Consider the following 17,717-nt stretch of genomic DNA (forward strand, 5'->3'; position numbering starts at 1 on the left):
TGATTGCCTCTCTTGGCCACCATGAGCCGGTCCAACCACTGGACTTTATATTGAGTAAGGTGAAAAATGCAAATGGCACTGCATTCTGACTAGCTTCTATTGGCATTTACTAAATAAAAGAGGGATGTGTGTGGTTAGAGATGGAAGCATTGCTTAGAAAGCACTTGAGCAATTGCTTAGATTCACATTTATTACAGTGTGATCCTGAGCCTAAAAAAGAATTGACATTTTTTTCCAGTCAGGCTTATAAACGCAAACCCAGAGAGGCCTCTCATTCTTCTAAACATCTCTTCAGGAGGGGATCAGAGGGGAAAGCTCAGGCCTGACAGTGTAAAAAGCTTATGCTTTGCTTTTCCACGGTATTTCTATTACAGTGTAAGTGTGTATGTGGCATAAGCACATATGTACATAAATGCTATTTGCTAAATTTAAAAGAAAGATGGTTTTCCCACTTCTAACACTTAGGGACTTATAAAAGATAATGCCGTAAGAGCCAGCAAAATCCACTACTACATGCAGAAAAAAAGACCCTCTTATTTTGTTAAATATTTAGAGAATTGACCTAGAGAAGGACAAAACTAGGAACTACCAAAGTTAGACTGGGTAAAATGATCAAAGTATGCATTGGGGACAGGTTCTGTATGCAGGAGTGGGCAAGGGGCATGTGCACCTGTCCACACACACTCGAGAGAACAGACAATATTTTAATCCAAAGCATTTAAAAATTTCATCATTTTGTCTTGACTTGTGCTTTCCACATGTTCATGTTCAGTAATACTATCAGCTTTGGAAGTGTCAGGCTCAAATCAGTCAGGAGGATTTGTTTAGAAATTGTGACTGGTCACAAGGTGCCTTTATTTAATCTCCACTGCCATCCAAGTCTCATAATAAGTGACGTCTATTATGCAGCACTGCCGTGTGCTTAAGTGTGGCCTGCATGGCTGAGGCTCTCTCATCAGACACCCACAGAGCCCACACCATGGACACAGGCATACAGTGACTAGCCTGGGGAGGATGGGGGCAGACAGGTGCGTGCAGAGTGTGCGGAGAGACCTTTTTGATGGCTGTCACATATCCTGATGTGGCACAGCACTGGGCTGTGTTGACAATAACACTAGTGAGGACATTTAGATTTTAGACTCATCTTTGTTTCTACAAACTCCTTGCAAGTCTACCTTGCCTCAAATACTCAGAAACAAGTGTAAAGACAGGATATGACATCACGGGATATGCACACCAAGTCCCCAAAGATGGCATTGTCCAGACTGAAACCACTAAATTAAAAAAAGTCAATACACATTTCAAAAAGTCATTAACTGAGTCACATATTTACAAAATATGGTCAACGGTGTACTGATGATTACACTTTCTTAGGAACTTCTTAATAATTGGGACCATGACATGCCAGATAATGCTAAATTGAGAACTGTGCAAACACAATTTACACAGGTAAATAGAGTCAAAAATGGAAAAAGAATGATGAATCAAAAGCCTGTCTCTAACAACTTCTGAAAATTTTGGAAGCCCCAGATCTGTGAAATTGGAACATTGTAGAAAATAGGGATGTTACACTAGAAAGGAACTCAGTAAGGCTGGAAAACACATCCATGGTGTTGAAATGTCACAGGTAATAGCTGCATAACCAAGATGAGAGTTGATCTTGAATATGTGATGGAAAATCTTGAGCACCAACTTGGCAGTGGGGAGGGGTCAGTTCAGAGGAAGCAGAATTGAGGAAAACTGAAGGTGCTCACTAATGGAGAGAGAAAGCAATCAACAGGGGGATAAATTGGCTAAACATGACCCAATGAGATAAGTAGGGAGAGAAGTACTGATATGTAGAGGATCTAGAAAAGTAAATTAGGAAAAATGCTTTTCTCCTCACTATTCAATTGTTCTCCCAAAATGCAGTCGATTCACATATGACATATTTTCATAAAGAATGGGATTTTTCTTTTTGGAAAAGGCAAACTGGATAAAATGCTGAAATATACAGTAAAGACTTATTTTTATTTTGCTCTATTTCACTTCATTTTATTTTTAAGTTAATGCTCAAGTTATACTTACCATGTTTCTGGCACCATTTATAGCACTTCATAAGCAATAACCAGTTTAATCTTCTTAACCACTCTAGAAAGTGCTATTATTACACCATTTTACAGATGAGAAAACCGAGGCATGGAGAAGTTGAATAAGTTGCACAAAGTCACAGTTAGCAGAAGCTGGGGCTGTCTGTACACAGGCAATTAGGCTTAAGGACTGACTCACTGTGCTGTCTGCCTCTGTAAGCAAAGGAATTAACATGTGACATTTTGATTTTCTCACTCTAATTTCTCAGCTTCTGAACCTCTGAAAGATGAAGTGAATGTATGACAGAATTCTATATGCTTTAGGAAAGGAACAGTAATGAGGAAACTTGACCTTAAAATATATCCATTGTCTTTATAATTAACATGGGAACTTAAGGATCCTTTAGAGGATTACATTGGTATTACACAAAAAATAAAACAAGAGAATAGATGGATTAGAATGATATATATTTTTTCTGTTATTCCACAATGATTTTCACACTGGGATCAGCTTAGAAAACAACCAGGACAAATGGCCAAGAATAAAATTCCCCCAAGTGTTACTGACTCATTCTAGCAGAATGGTGTATAGCAGCATTCTTAAGTGTTTCCTGCCACAAAGGCCAGGCAGGTGCTAATGGTAACAGCTCCCCAAAAGCCACAGCTTAATAGAATGATGTCCTGAAGGGTCAACTGCATTTCTCTACAAAGGTGTCAATCAATCACCCTTACCCTCAGGCTTTAATTCTTACAGTTGTGACCTTACCAATAAGACAACACCATTCACTCACATATTCATTCAACATTCGTAGAGCTCCAATTTAGCATTGCGATGATCCCAAAATGAATGAGACAGCTTCCACTCCTCAGGAAGTCACTCAGAGAATACGGATTTTTTAAAAAAAGTTGGAATGAACACACATATTATTTCCTCTCTCAACTGAAACCCCAGTGCAAAGAGTAAATGTGAAATTTCTACTTCTAGCCCAAACTGAGTAACAGACACCCCTCTTACCTAAGACAGTGAAAAAATGGACAAAGTACATGAAACAGCAGCATGTCAAATCATAACATCAGTCAAAAAAAAAAAGCAGTGCTCCTCATGGGAAGGGAAGCAAATGAGATGAGCCCTGCAATTGCTGAGTGTACTCCTGGAGGGAAGTCCCCAGGCCACAGCAAAAAGAAGGTGAAGCCAGGGAGAGCCAGTGGACTCCTGGAGTGGAGGAGAACTTTCGGGTCTGAGGGAACTTAAGCTGATAGAGTTTATAGAGAAGAGCACTGAAGAGGACAGAGCTACCCAGAAAAGAGTGCTCTAGAAACCTGAAGATGCTCCCCCTCAAATATTCACTTGACTATTGAAAAGTGCATGCATGTGAGGAAACTCCCAAGGTCAGGCTGAAAACCAGGTGAAAGGATTACACACAGTGCATTTTGCTCATACAGACTCAGGAATGGAGCTATTTCCACCAGTCAGACTGGAAAACCTCCAGATCACTGGGTTATACAGAAAACCATGCCTCCATTGTGGGGAATGATTAGTCCTCAACCAAACAGGGCTTTGCCACCATTTAACAAGTCTTCAAAGTAAGTGCAAAGGATAAAACTGTTTCTAAATTGTATGTCAGATAAAAGCTTGAGGATATTTACAGGAATATGAAAATATCCAACATCAACAAAGTTAATTTAACAATATCTGGCACCTGGTCAAAAATTACTTAGCATACAAAAAAGCAGGAAAATAAGTCCCATATGAGGAGATAAAAATCAATCAAAATAGACCTCAAATTAACACAGAATTAGTAAAGATAACTTAAAAAGTTATTATAACTGCATTACACATGCTCAACAAGTAGAGACATAGAACATATTTCCAAAAGGCCAAAATCAAATTACCAGAGATGAAAACTACAATGTTTAAGATAAAAATTACATTGGATAAGCATGATGGAAAATCAGAGACTGTGGAAAAAAAGATGAGTGAACTTGAAGACACAACATAGAAAATAATCAAAATGAAAGGCAAGAGAATGGAATAAATGAACAGGGAACTGTGAGCTGTGAGATGACTTTATGTGGCCTGTGCATGGGGACCTAATGCTCTGAAACAGAGGGCAGGACAGAAAACACACACACAAACAAAAAAATAAAAATGATGGCTAAAAAATGTCTAGTTCTGATAAAATAATAAAAGTACAGATCCATGAGACTTGATGAGCTGAAGCATAGTAAATATGAAGAAAATTACAGCAAGGAATGCCATAACCAATTTGCTAAAAACCAGTGACACAAGTAAATTTCAAAAGCAGCTTCAGATAAAAAGGCACGTTATATAGAGAGGGTCAAAGGTAAGAAGGACTGCAGATTTTTAGGCGGAACTCATGTACATGAGAGGATGGTGGAGCACGGTTTTTTAAATGTTCTTTTTTTGGTGTTAAGGACAGAACCCTGGGCCTCACACACACTAAACATGTACTCTGTCACCTGAATTACATCCCCAGTCATGGAATAACATTTTTAAAGTACTGAAAGGAAAAAAAGTGTCAACCTAGAATTCTACAGTTAGTGAAAATATCTTTAAAAAATGAAGGGGACATGGAGACTTTTCCAGACATCGAAAGGATAAAAGAATTCATCATCAGAAAACTTCACTGCAAGACAGATAAAAAACCTTTAAGCAGAAGTAAAATAACATTGAGTGAAAATGAAAATCTATATTAAAGAATGAAGAGGACTGGAAATGGATACATATAGAAGTTTTACACACAATTTAAAATATCTTTAAAATACAATTGACTAAACAAAAATAATAACAATGTGGAATTTGTAAGGTCTATTGAAGTTAAATGTATGGCAATAATCACAAAAAAGATTGGGAGGAAAGAAACAAAAATGCTATTGTGAAATTATTTCACTATGTGAAGTGGCATAAAATCACTAGAACGTAGATTGTGAGAAACTAAATATATATACTATGACTCCTAAGCTAACAACTAAGATAACAAAAGAAAGTGTTGTTGCTGATAAACCAATAAAGGAGATAAGATAGAATGGTTAAAAATAATGAATCTAAAATTAGGAAAAAATAAAAAAGAACAAAGAATGAATGGCACAAAAAGCAAACAAATAGCATTTAAACTTAATCATGTCACATTAAATACAAATTGTCTAAATACAATTAAAAGGAAGAGATTGTCAGACTGGATATAAATGCGAGTTGTTTCTATGTTGCTTATAAGAAACATTTCAACTAGGATGGCACAAGGTGGTTAAAAGTAAAAGGATGGAAAGGTCCACCATGTTAACACCAATCAAAAGAAAGCCACATTAACATCAAACAATGGAGATTTCAGAGCAAAGAGTACTGCCTGGGATCAAGAAGATGTAACAATCATGAATGTCTATGTGCCTGAAAACAGTTTCACAATACAGGAAACAGAACTGATATTTGCAAGAAGAAAGAGCAAGTCCGCAAAAATATTTAGCTATTTTAATTTTCCTGTATCTGATATACAGACAAGTAGACAAAAAAAAAAAAAAATCAAAAAGGAAATAGAAGATCTAAACACAGACAACTGTTTATTTTTTCAAACAACTTTTTAAGTTGACCTTTAGTGAACATTTCACCCCTAAACATAAGAATACATATTCTTTCCAATAACACATAGATATTTACAACACATAGATATTTACAACAGTGGACCAGGAGAGAAGTTTCAGTAGCTAAGAAAAGACTCAAGTCACATAAAGTATTTTCTCTGATCAATGAAATTAAATTAAAAATCAGCAATGGGAAATCTTCAATATTTGGAAATAAAATAACATTGTTAAAACTAATACACAGGTCAAAGATAAGTTCAAGAGAAATTTAGTTAGCATTTTGAACTAAATGAGAATTAAAATAATATTTTAGAAGTTGGAAAATGCTACTAAACTAGTATTTAGAGGACATTTTATACTACTAGCTGCATATATTAGGATTCAAGAAATCTCTTAGCTTCCTCTTCAGAAAACCAAAAGAGAGAGAGAGGGAGAGGGGGTGGGGGGGGGAGAGAGAACAAATTTAAGTAGAAGGAAGAAGCAGAAGAGAAGAGGAACAAAATAGGAACAGAAAAACAATGACATGGGAAAAAAGAAAAGTAATAGAAAAAAATTAATGACACTAAAAGATTGTTCATGGGGGAAGACTCAAAATTGATAAGCCCCTGGTCAGATTAATGAGGAAACAAATTGCCATAAACAGAATTGAGAGAAGTAATGTTATTCTATGTTCTTTATGTGTTAAAAAGATAAAAGCAGAACTGGGTGCAGTAGTCATCCGTGTCTGTAATCCTTGACTTTGGAGGCTGAAGCAGGAGGATCACAAGTTTGAGGTCAGCCTCAGCGACTTAGCAAGACCCTGTCTAAAAAAGCAAGGGGGCGGCTGGAAATGTAGGATGTTGGTAGAGTGCCCCTGGATTCAATCCTCAGTACTTCAAAAAAAGAGAAAGAGAAAAAGAAAGGGAGAAAGAAAGAAACAGGGATATTGTGAAGAATTTATGCCAGTACATTTAAAAACTTAGATTTTTAAATTTCTTGAAAGACAAACATTGCCAAAGCTCACTCAAGAAGAAATGATAATCTAACAGCCCTTTTTCTCTTAAAGAAGTTGAATTGGTAACTTTAAAAGTTTAGGCAAGATGACTTTGCTATGGAATTTATCAAATTTTAAGGAAGAAATACCAATTCTGTACAACCCCTTCATGCAACTGAAAAGCAGAGAATATGTCCTGATTTATTCTATGAGGTCAGCATTGCTCTAATACTAAAACAAAATAAAAGACATTATAAGCAAAGAAAATAGGCCAATATCCATAACCCAGGAAAATTCTAAACAAAATTTTAGTAAACTGAATCTAATAATATATAAATGGATGATATATCATGACAAAGAAGCAGTTTATTTCAGCAATGCAAAGTTGGTTTAACACTTGATCAATCAATTATCAATGCAATACATTATATTACTAAACTATATATTTCTAAAGAAAAATCATATGGTGATCTTAATGGATGTAGAAAAGGCATTTGAGAAAATCTAACATGAACTCCTGATACAAGCTTTCAAATATGAAAACAGAATTGAAGGGAACATACTCAATATGATAAAGGGCATCTACAAAAAGCATATAGCTGACATCATACTTAATGGTAAAAGACTGAGTTTCCCCCTAAGATCAGAAACAAGACAAGAATGTCCAATCTCTCCATTTCTACTGATAATGTATTGGAGTTTCTGGCCAGTGGAATAAATTAAGTAAAAGAAGTAAGAGATCAGATTGGAAAGGAAGAAGTCAAACTGTCTTTTATTTACATTGATTGCCCATATAGAAAATCCAAAGGGATACACAAAAATGTCTAACTAATATATGAGTTATAAAACATTAATTTTATGTTTACATGCTAACAATGAATAATCAGAAATTGAAGTTTTAAAAAAGATACCACTTACAAACCTAGTGTGGTGGCCTGCACCTGTAATTCCAGTGATTTGGGAAGTTGAGGCAAGAGGATCACAGTTCAACACCAGCCTCAGCAACTTAGTGAGACCCTGACTCAAAAAGTAAAAAAAGACTGAGGAGGTGGCTCAGTGGTAAAGCACCTCTGGGTTCAATACCAAAAAAAAAAACAAAACAAAACAAAAAAACAAAAACAAAAAAACAAAAAAACACACACACACACACACAAAAAACACAACCAAAAAACAAAAACCCAAAACCATTTATAATACCATCAAAAGACATGAAATACTAAGAAATTATTGAAAATAACTGTTAGCATATTTTAAAACATTCCAAATACGTAGGCATAAAGTCTTATACTTTATGAAATTTCAGTGCCATGAAAATAGAGGATCCTGAAAATCTCCATGAAGAATAAGCAGAGCACCTGCACAGGACAGACTGGCATTAGACTTCTCAATAGCCCAAACATGAGGAAGGGGAACCCCGGGTGGGTGATGCTAACTGAATTCTCATCAACCACAGAAAGAAGTTGCTAGACACTGTTTAAAGGTGGTAAACTACCAAATAAAAATATATATTTAGAAATGTAGAGCTAAGTACCAGGAGGCTTATAAATAGAATGGGTTAAAATCGGCTACCTCTGAGAGCATGAGTAGAGGGTTAGTCCCCAACCCACATGGTTTTAGGCAGTATAGCAGTGAGCAGGAAGGAAGTGTTCCTTTTTCAAATCTCTTTTGATTTTTATTTAAATCAAGGGCAAAACCTCAGTTTGTTACCATTATGTATTTAACACTTTTTTCTTTGTGATAGTTACTGAATCTCCCTTTTAAACTAGGTCCCTTTCTCAAACCTCAGGCTCCGGAGTATTTCACTAGTATCTACTGTTGTGTTTGTTGTGTTTACTTTCATGGATGCTATTTTATATAAACAAGGGCAACTAGCTTTCCACTTATGGTATCGATAAAGGTTAAATTGACCCTCTTAAGTAAATTTATTTAAGATTTTAAAAAATGGGTGATTTAAGAAGACTAGTAAAGGAGCAACAGCACAGGAGGAAAGTCATTAAGGCAACAATTGTGAAGTGGTTTCCAAATCCCTGAAGTTGGGGAACATTGATGTAATCACAGCTCTGTCCTGGCTTACCTTCAAACAGCTCCTGGCAGGACAGTGAAACAGTAAAGGAAGAGTGGCCTCATTTAGGCTGGACACTGGCAGCATTTTCAGGGTGAGAAACTTTGCTCATGGTTTTTAATAATCTCCCAATTAAATGCAAGTGTTGCACGATATATCCCAATTTAAAGCGTACAATAAAACCTAGAATACAGCCTTGGGAGTTGTGGGTCCATAGTTTCTGAAAAGTAGATGGCAGATAAACTGCTGAGCTGTTTTTTCCTTTCCAATTATACCTAAAAGAGAAACACACACACACACACACACACACCAAGCAAACCCATAAAGCAAAAGACCCTTCCACATTTAACAAATGTACTCAACATCTCCACATATGTGTTCCTCCAAACTTGGAGCCACCAGACACTTAGGTGGGAGAGAAGTTTCACACCAAAGCTGCTTGACCCTCGCAGCCTGGGGAAGTGATTTTAGCAGTAGTCACTGTTCCCTCACCACATGAGACTCCCACAGCTGTGAATGGCAGACAGCAGTGAGGTCACTACAGCCACCTCAGCTCCAAACCTTAAATGAATATGATTATTTGGAAAAATAACCCGTGTATGAGAAGCTTCCAATGACAGTTGTGGCATGTTTACAAGGAAATTTGGGGAAAAGAAAATTGAGAAAAATAAAGCTAGGTCAAAGACAATGGGAACAAAGATACTACTAATGAATTTAAAAGACAGACCCTGGTCTGGGAGTGTGTCATATCCAACAGACACCAGGATCACTATGCAGTGCATGCGTGCGCGCGTGCACACGCACACACACACACACACCCCAAATTAGTAAGACAAACAACCCAATAGAAAAATGGTTGAAGTGTTTGAAAAAGCAAATCATAGGCAGGAAATACCAATAGCCAATAAACATGACAAGTGGTTCAATCTCCTTAGCGATAAGAGATGTACATTAAAATAAAGAGATCCAATTTTACACCTATTAAAGCACTAGACATTTTAATGTCAGACAATATCAAGAGTTAGTGTGGATGCAGGTGGAAATATAAATTGAAAGCTCTACTTTGGAAGCAATTTGACCCTGTCTATTAAACTGTAAAACATGCAAATTCTGTGACCCAGCAATTCCACTTGTAGGCACATCCCTAGAGAAGCACTCATAAGCACAAGAAGTCACATACTACAGTGACATTTCCAATAGTGGAAGACTAGAAAAACAAATGCCCCCGAGTAGGAGAAAAGCTAAATAAACTACAATATAGGCACACCATGAAGTATCACAAAACAAAGTAGATCTAGATGGATTAACATGGAAAGAGCCTCAAGAAACATTAATTACCGAAAATGCCAGTTGCAAAAAGATACATAGAATATTTCACCAATGTGGGGGAGAAACCTTTTGAAAACAATACTATCTAGTCACAGTGCTATCAATTTGCATGTACTGTGCCTAAATGTATAAATAATGTTTTGGAGGATGCAGGCTAAACTATAACAGCCGCTGGAGGAGTGGAGAAATGGCACCTGGTACTGGAGGGAGGGACCAAGGTGACTCACCTTCTCTGTAATGTTTTAATTTTTTTCAAGGAGCTGGTATTTAAGTACTACTTGAGTAATTTAAGTACTACAACAAATAGTTGAAAGGAATAACACTAAAAATACTGTGGACAGGAAAGTTAGACCAGTGTCCGGAGCAGTGTCTAGAGTGCCTATCACTGAAGTCCCGAGGATAGCAACTGTCAGGGGTCCCCTGGGCGGGGGAGGGAGGGACACCTCTGTAGTTGCATCCCCTGTGACTGCAGGGCCCACAGGCTCCCAGACCCCCCTCACTAGATATAAAAAAAGGTTGGAGCCTCACCAATAAGAGTCAAAGCTGCAGCCCAGGAATCCTTGGGGACAGGGAATTCAAAAGGTGAATATGCACGCAGTAAAAAGGACTCTTTCTCTGCTTCTTATTAAATGGTTACATCCACACATTGCACTTTAGCAGCTAAAATAAAATTCCCTAATGTGGTCTTGTGGTAATCATATTGTAAAACAATACAAAATGGCAGTAACTCTCCCATTTCTGGAGGTAGAGTTCTGAAATCCACAGTGCTTTTGTCAAGAACCACAATTTGGTAAAATGTACAGTGATTAGAAAGCACATTCTCTCTCTAAATGCCTGGAAATTCATGTCCTTTATAATTGCCCAGAATTCATGTCACTTGCATAAAAAAATATAAAGATATGCAATCATAAAAACACACTTAGACATCCTGAGCAAAATCAATGCCATATTATTTTAGTTTATTATTCCTTGTAGAGTTCACACTGGTCTTCCTACATGGATATTTATTTATACCAAAGAAGTGAAAGAACATAAATGTCACACTTGGGACAACACTAATGCTAGAACTGAGTAGAATACATATAGCATCCACCTTAATTTAAAAAATGAAAGCAGTCTTTACAAATCAACCTCACATAACACAGGACAAAGCTGAAGGTCACTGTATTATTCATTTAAAAAGGCACTGATAAGGATTAAAATTAAGGTTCAGGAGATTTGAGGAACTGTTAGCTTGAGTAAAGGGCTTCTTCTTAACAGGAGATGAGGGCAGGGCGGGTGGGGATGATAAATAGTATAAGAAAGAATATGCTCCCCCCACCCCTGGGGCTTTGTTATTCTTCTCTTTGGAACCTCTAAGCTCTTTATTCAAGAGGTCCTCTGCTATTCACAACTTTGCTGCTCTTATGAAAAATTAATGATTGCTTTCTCTTCAACAGAAAACGGCCTTATTTTGCAGAAGATTAACAAAGAGTCCGTGCAGAAGTGAGTCCCTCAGCAGGAGAAGCTTCTCTCACACCAATACATTTATGGCTGGGGGAAAAGAGCCCCTGTTAGTTCAAGGATAGCAAGTAAATAGATGGTGTGCAGCCTGGTACAGGCAGTAGAACAAGGACTACATCCTTCACAAAGGGACCTGCCAACAATAGCAGCCTGCCCACAACAGCAGGCTGACCCCATGCCCTGCTCACGGACTCCTCTATGCTGACACCCCAGCGCCAAGCTGGGTTTGCAAGCTATTGTTCGCAAGAGGATTATCTGCTAGGGGTTAACAGGTGAGAGTAGTTATCTCATATGCAACGGCAAGAGCAAAATAGAAAGGATGCTTCAGTTCAGCTGCCACTGCTCAGCACACACTTCTGAAAACATCACAGTGCAGGCCTGCATCCTTCTTGAATGGAGAGGCTGGGGGTGGGGTTTTACTTGTTCCAAAATGATTTACCAAGGTAATGAGAGTGGAACTGCAAAAATAAAAGAATTTGGTTTAGGTCCTGTCATGTGCATGTATCAATCTTCATTTTAATAAAGTTGTGATAGTCAAAGTAATTTCTGATGAAATTCCACCTTTGCTATTTAAAAGTCTTACATTCTTATGTTAACTTCACTCAATCTTTAGCGATCACATCTTCCTTAGTGTTGAAGAAACTGAAGCCAAAAAGAGGTTCAGGTAGTAGCGGGGCCAGGCCTGAAACTCAGCTCTTCCCACTGGAGTCCAGGCATGGTGGTGGGCAGGTCCAAGCATGGATCCAGTCAGCCAGGGATTGCAGCAGGACACCTTACAAGAATTTGGTAAGAGTGAAGGGGGCCCCTTTCTCACAGTTTGAATGGCTATTATAAAAAGATGAAAGGTAACAAGTGGTGGTGAGCGTGTGGAGAAAAGGGAGCCCTCGTGCACTGTTGAGTGGAATGGAAATTAGCAGAGCCATTATGGGAAACATAGGGAAGTTCCACAGAAACTAAAAATAGAATCATTGTAGGATCCAGCAACCTCACTTCTGGGTAAATATCTAAAGGAACTGAAAGCGGTTTGTTGAGGAGACATCTGCACTCCCATCTCCATTGCAGCATTATTCCCAAGATCCTCGATCTGAAAGCAAACCTGGTGCATTAACAGATTAACAGAGTAAAGAAAATGTAGTATGTGCACAACAGAATATTATTTAGCCTCTAAAATGGAAATCCTGTGATTTGGGACAAGATGGTTGAACCGGAAGGGTATTATGTTAAGCCAAATAAACCAGGCACGAGAGGGAGGACAAATGCCACATGATCTCACTCATAGTGGAATCTAAAAATGTTGAACTCAGCAGTAGAGAGTGGAATGGTGGTTACCAGAAGCTGGGGGCATGGAGTGGAAGGAGAAAAAGGAAATGCCGACCGAAAGTATGCGATTTCAGATAGGAGGAAGAGCTTCAGTGGTCAATTGCACAGAATGGCGACAAAAATAATGCATTGTATATTTAAAAGTTGAGAAAAAAGTTTTAAATGTTTTTTTCATCATAAAAAACATTTAAGGTGATGTGTTGGTTAATTCATGTGATTTAATCATTCCACAAAGTAAACATACACCAAAACATACATTGTACTCCAAATTACATAATATATATGATTGTTTGTTGTTAATTAAATAAAGAATGAAGGGGCCACCAATCTAATGCCAAACGTGGAGTCACAGAGAATTCTATGAATATGCATCATGGAGCTTACAGACTAGTGGAAGAGGTGAAGCCAAATATATTCTTATGCAGATAACTCTTCAATCACTTTTGTGAAGGGCCAGACTTTTGGAGACATATATCTTTTGTGGGTTTTTTTGGGGGTTTATTTTCAATATTGTATTTTAAGCACTTGGAGTAAGCAAGTACTGAGCGTGGTGGTTAAAAGTGTGTAATGTACAGTCTACAAAAGACAGTTTTGTATTGATCAGTTGTGTTCAGCAGGGTTTGTATTTGTCTATTTTTTCTGACTAATAGCATATGAAATGACAATTTGAGAAGTCAGCTGTGCTCTCTTCAGAGAGCATTAAATCTACAATGTTTCCCCTCATTTGTATCATTCGTAAGATATCCAAGGGACTTGACTACTAGTCTCTGCACAGTGCTTTTCCCATGCTGAGGACTATTCTAGGACATTCTGATGAGTTATGACTCATTGAACAGTCCCAGTAATCTCATGGGGCTGGCATTATTATTACCCCATTTTGCAGATGAGAAAACTAAGAAACAAAGAGTTAAAGTGGTTTGCCTAATGCTTCCACTTAGCAGGTGGTAGAGCTGGGATTCAAAGCTGGTAAACAGGCTCTAGTCTGCTGTAATTGCAGTCTGAAGAGAGATGTTATTTAAAATAATTTTTAAACATATGAAATTCACTTTGAGCATAATTATAGATAGCAGATCCCAATAACTAAAAAAATATCCAGGAAAAGGAGCCACGAATAAACACTTTCAAAGAACATGGAATGAAAAGCAAATCAATTCTTGTTTTAAAATCTACTGCAAGGTTTTTACCATGGTCAACATTTTATATTAGATGTCAAAAAAATCATAACTACCACAGCAAAATATTTCACAATGACATAAAAATGAACTTCGTTCCTTAAGTATGCACAAGAGAATTTTTTTTTAGAAATGGCAATCAGTCAATAAATCAAAAAAGTCATACATTAGTTTTATCTCTTCTAGAATCTAATACATGAAGATTCAGTACAACTTGTAATTGGTTCAACAAGAATGAAAGAATTCTGTTAGAAGCCACCATTAAAGTCTAAATATCTAAAATTTCTCCATAACAAAATAAGTCATAAGAAGATTAAATTAAAAGACAACTTGTGAATAAGGAGTGAATATTTACAACATACCTAGTCAATAAGATTGCTCACCAGACATTACATAAAATTCCTACAAATCAGTTAAAAAAAAAAACAGCAAAAAGCATAAGTGATATATTCAAGAGTTTCACAAAAAAAGGAAATTCAAGTGGCCAATAAGCAAGGAAGGATGTTGAGCCTCATTAACAATTAGGGGAAGATAAATTGAAATCACAATTTGGTATCTATTTCAGTGGATGAAAATTTTAAGTTGGCCAATATCAGCTCTTGATATAAGTGTGGAGAAATGAATGCTTTCATACACTGCTGGTGGGAGTATAAATGGCACAGCTAATTGGAAGCATTTTGAAAGTACCTAGTGATATGTAAAACCATCAGATTCTATGATCTTATAATTATCTGCTTAGAGAAAGAGTTGCACAGATGCACTTGGGGGATATGTACAAGGACATTCATTCCCTACAACATAATTTTAAATAATGAAAGACTGGACACAACCTAAATATAAATCAGCAAAGGAATGGAGACCTAAATTGTACTAGGCTTATAGGATATAGTAGTTAAAGAAATCAAAATATAATATAGCAAAATGCATTAAACTCAAAAACAAGGATGAGTAAAAAGTTACAGAACAAAATACAGTGGGATATCATGTATATAAATGTTAAAAAATACTCCACACAATTATATGATTCTAAAGATATGCATATATACATGTGAAAATATACACAATAGGCTGGAAGGACAAATGCCAAATTCAGAATACTATTTATTTCTGAGGAGTAAGGGAAGGAACTGTGTTTGGAGGGACAGACAATGAAGGGTGATATCAATAACATGGTTTTTTTTGAAAGACAAAGATTCATTCACATATCATTTGTATAATTTAAAAAATTGTATGTACATAGATAAACATACATTTTCTATATACATAAGGAAAAAATATGCTAATCATTATCTCAGGCAGTGAAAATTTGATTGGTCTTTTCTGTTTTTTAAAAAAATGGTTTATATGCTTTTCAATTTTCAAAAAAATATATAACTTAAAAACTAATGGAGGGGTTGAAGATATAATTCAGACCTTGTGCCTAGCATGCACAAGGTCTCAGGTTCAATCCCTAGCCCTGGGGAAAAAAAGAAAGAAATCAATAGAAATAGAAATAAAATGTGTAATTTTGAGCTGAACCTGTAATGTCATGCTCTACCTCTTGTGATTAACTTTATTTTTATCTTCCACAATTATGCTCTTAAATAAGGACAAATTGGAGTCAGAACACTTTGATCCTTTATTTTTCTCGACAAAAAGAAACAATGTACTTTTTTTTTGTCTGAGAATGCTTTAAAATAGACAGGCATATGTTTCATGGGTTATGAATGACGCTGTTGGAAGACTTCAAGGGTCAAGGGGGCTACCATAATGAGAACAGACCAGAAAACCGAGGGTAGAAGTAGGGACAACAGTGACAAAGAGGATGCTGCATACAGAGCTATAGTAACAAAAACAGCATGGTATTGGCATCAAAATAGACAGGAAGACCACTGGAATAGAATAGAAGACAGAGAGACAAACCCACATAGTTACAGTCATCTGATACTTGACAAAGGTGCTAAAAACATATGTTTGGGAAAAAAATAGCCTTTTTAACAAATGGTGTTGGGAGAACTGGATATCCATATGTAGAAGAATGAAACTATATTCCTATCTCTCACCATGCACAAAGTCAAATCAAAGTGGATCAGACTCAGGAATTAGACCAGAGAGTTTACAACAGCTAGAAGAAAACATACAGGTTCAATACTCTAGCACATTTGGTACAGGAACCACTTCCTTAATAAGATCCCTAAAGTTCAAGAAACAAAACCAAGAATCCAAAAGTGTGATAGCATCAAATTAAAAGCTTTTGCACAGCAAATGAAATGATTAAGAACATGAAGAGATCATCTACAGAATGGGAGAAAATCTTTGCCCACTACTCCTGATGGGGGATTAATATCCAGAATACAAAAAAGAACTCAAAAAACTTAACACCAAAAAGACCAAATAACCCAATTAATAAATGGAAAAAAGAACTAAAGTTATTTCCCAAAAGAAGAAATACAAATGGCCCCCAAATGTATGGAATACTGTGTAATATTCCTGGCAATCAGGGAAATGCAAATCAAAACTACATTGAGCTTTCATCTCACTCCAACTAGAATGGTGATCATCAAAAATGCAAACAATAATAAATGCTGGTGAGGATGAGGGTGAAAAGGTACACTCATTCATTGTTGGTGGGACTGCAAATTAGTAAACTACTTTGGAAAGCAATATGGAGATTCCTCAAAAGATAGAACCACCATATAACCCAGCTAACCCACTTCTCGGTGTTTATCCAAAAGAACTAAAATCAGTACACTATAGTGATACAGCCTCATCAATGTTTACAGCAGCACAATTCACAACAACCAAGTTATGGAATCAGCCCAGATGCCTGTCAATAGACAAATGGATGAAGAAAATATGATACACACACACACACACACAAACGCACAAAAGAGTTTTACTCAGTCATAAAGAAGAATGAAACTATGCATTTGCCAGTAAAGAGATGAAACTGGAGAACATCATGCCTGAGTGAAGTAAGTCAGACCCAGAAAATTACGGGTTGAATGTTTCCTCTCAGATGCAGAAGCTAGAGCAAAATAATGGAGGAAAAAAAGTGTGTGCGTGGGGTGGGGGTCAGATCTCATGAGGACAGAGGGAAGATCAGTGGAGTAGAGGAAGGAGCAACAGAAAAGAGGATACGCAGAATGAATTTGACAAAATTACACTATGTACATATATAAATACACCACAGTGAATTCCACCTTTATGTGTATCTATAAAGCACCAATTAAAAAAATAAATAGAAGACAGACCAGGAGAGTAGAGGATGGGGAATAGTGGGAAGGAGGAGGAGGGAATAGGGGGAGGGAAGAAGGAGTGGGAAAGAGGAGGCACTGGGAACTGAAATGGAGCAAATTAAATCCCATGCATGTGTGATTATGACAAAATGAATATAGCTATTATGTATGACTAAGATGAACTAATAAAAACATTAAAAAGGGGAATCCTACAATAATCCCAGCAACAGGCAATGTCCCTGGCATGGTAAGACCTTGAATTTCGAAGTTTTATCATGACAGATTAGATAGAGCACATATGAAAAGAGTATGTATCTGCAGATATCTGTTTAGAACTTGTTTGCTGTCTGATTTGGACTTCTGGTTCAAAGTACTAAATACAAAGACTTGTATTTGCCACTAATTTAATCACCAGATTAAATTAAGTGAAAACAATAAGGAGAAAAGTGTTTACAGTATGCTTTTGTTTATCTA

General features: G+C 36.8%; 1 long non-coding RNA gene across 1 annotated transcript in view; it reads right to left on the reverse strand.

Annotated features, from left to right (window-relative positions):
* The window catches only part of LOC306648607, a 51,710-nt gene that overhangs the window by 11,169 nt on the left and 22,824 nt on the right, over positions 1–17,717 (reverse strand). The gene's annotated exons all lie outside the window — the stretch shown is intronic.

This window comes from Sciurus vulgaris (assembly GCF_902686455.1).
Source record: "Sciurus vulgaris genome assembly, chromosome: 17".
Lineage (NCBI taxonomy): Eukaryota > Metazoa > Chordata > Mammalia > Rodentia > Sciuridae > Sciurus > Sciurus vulgaris.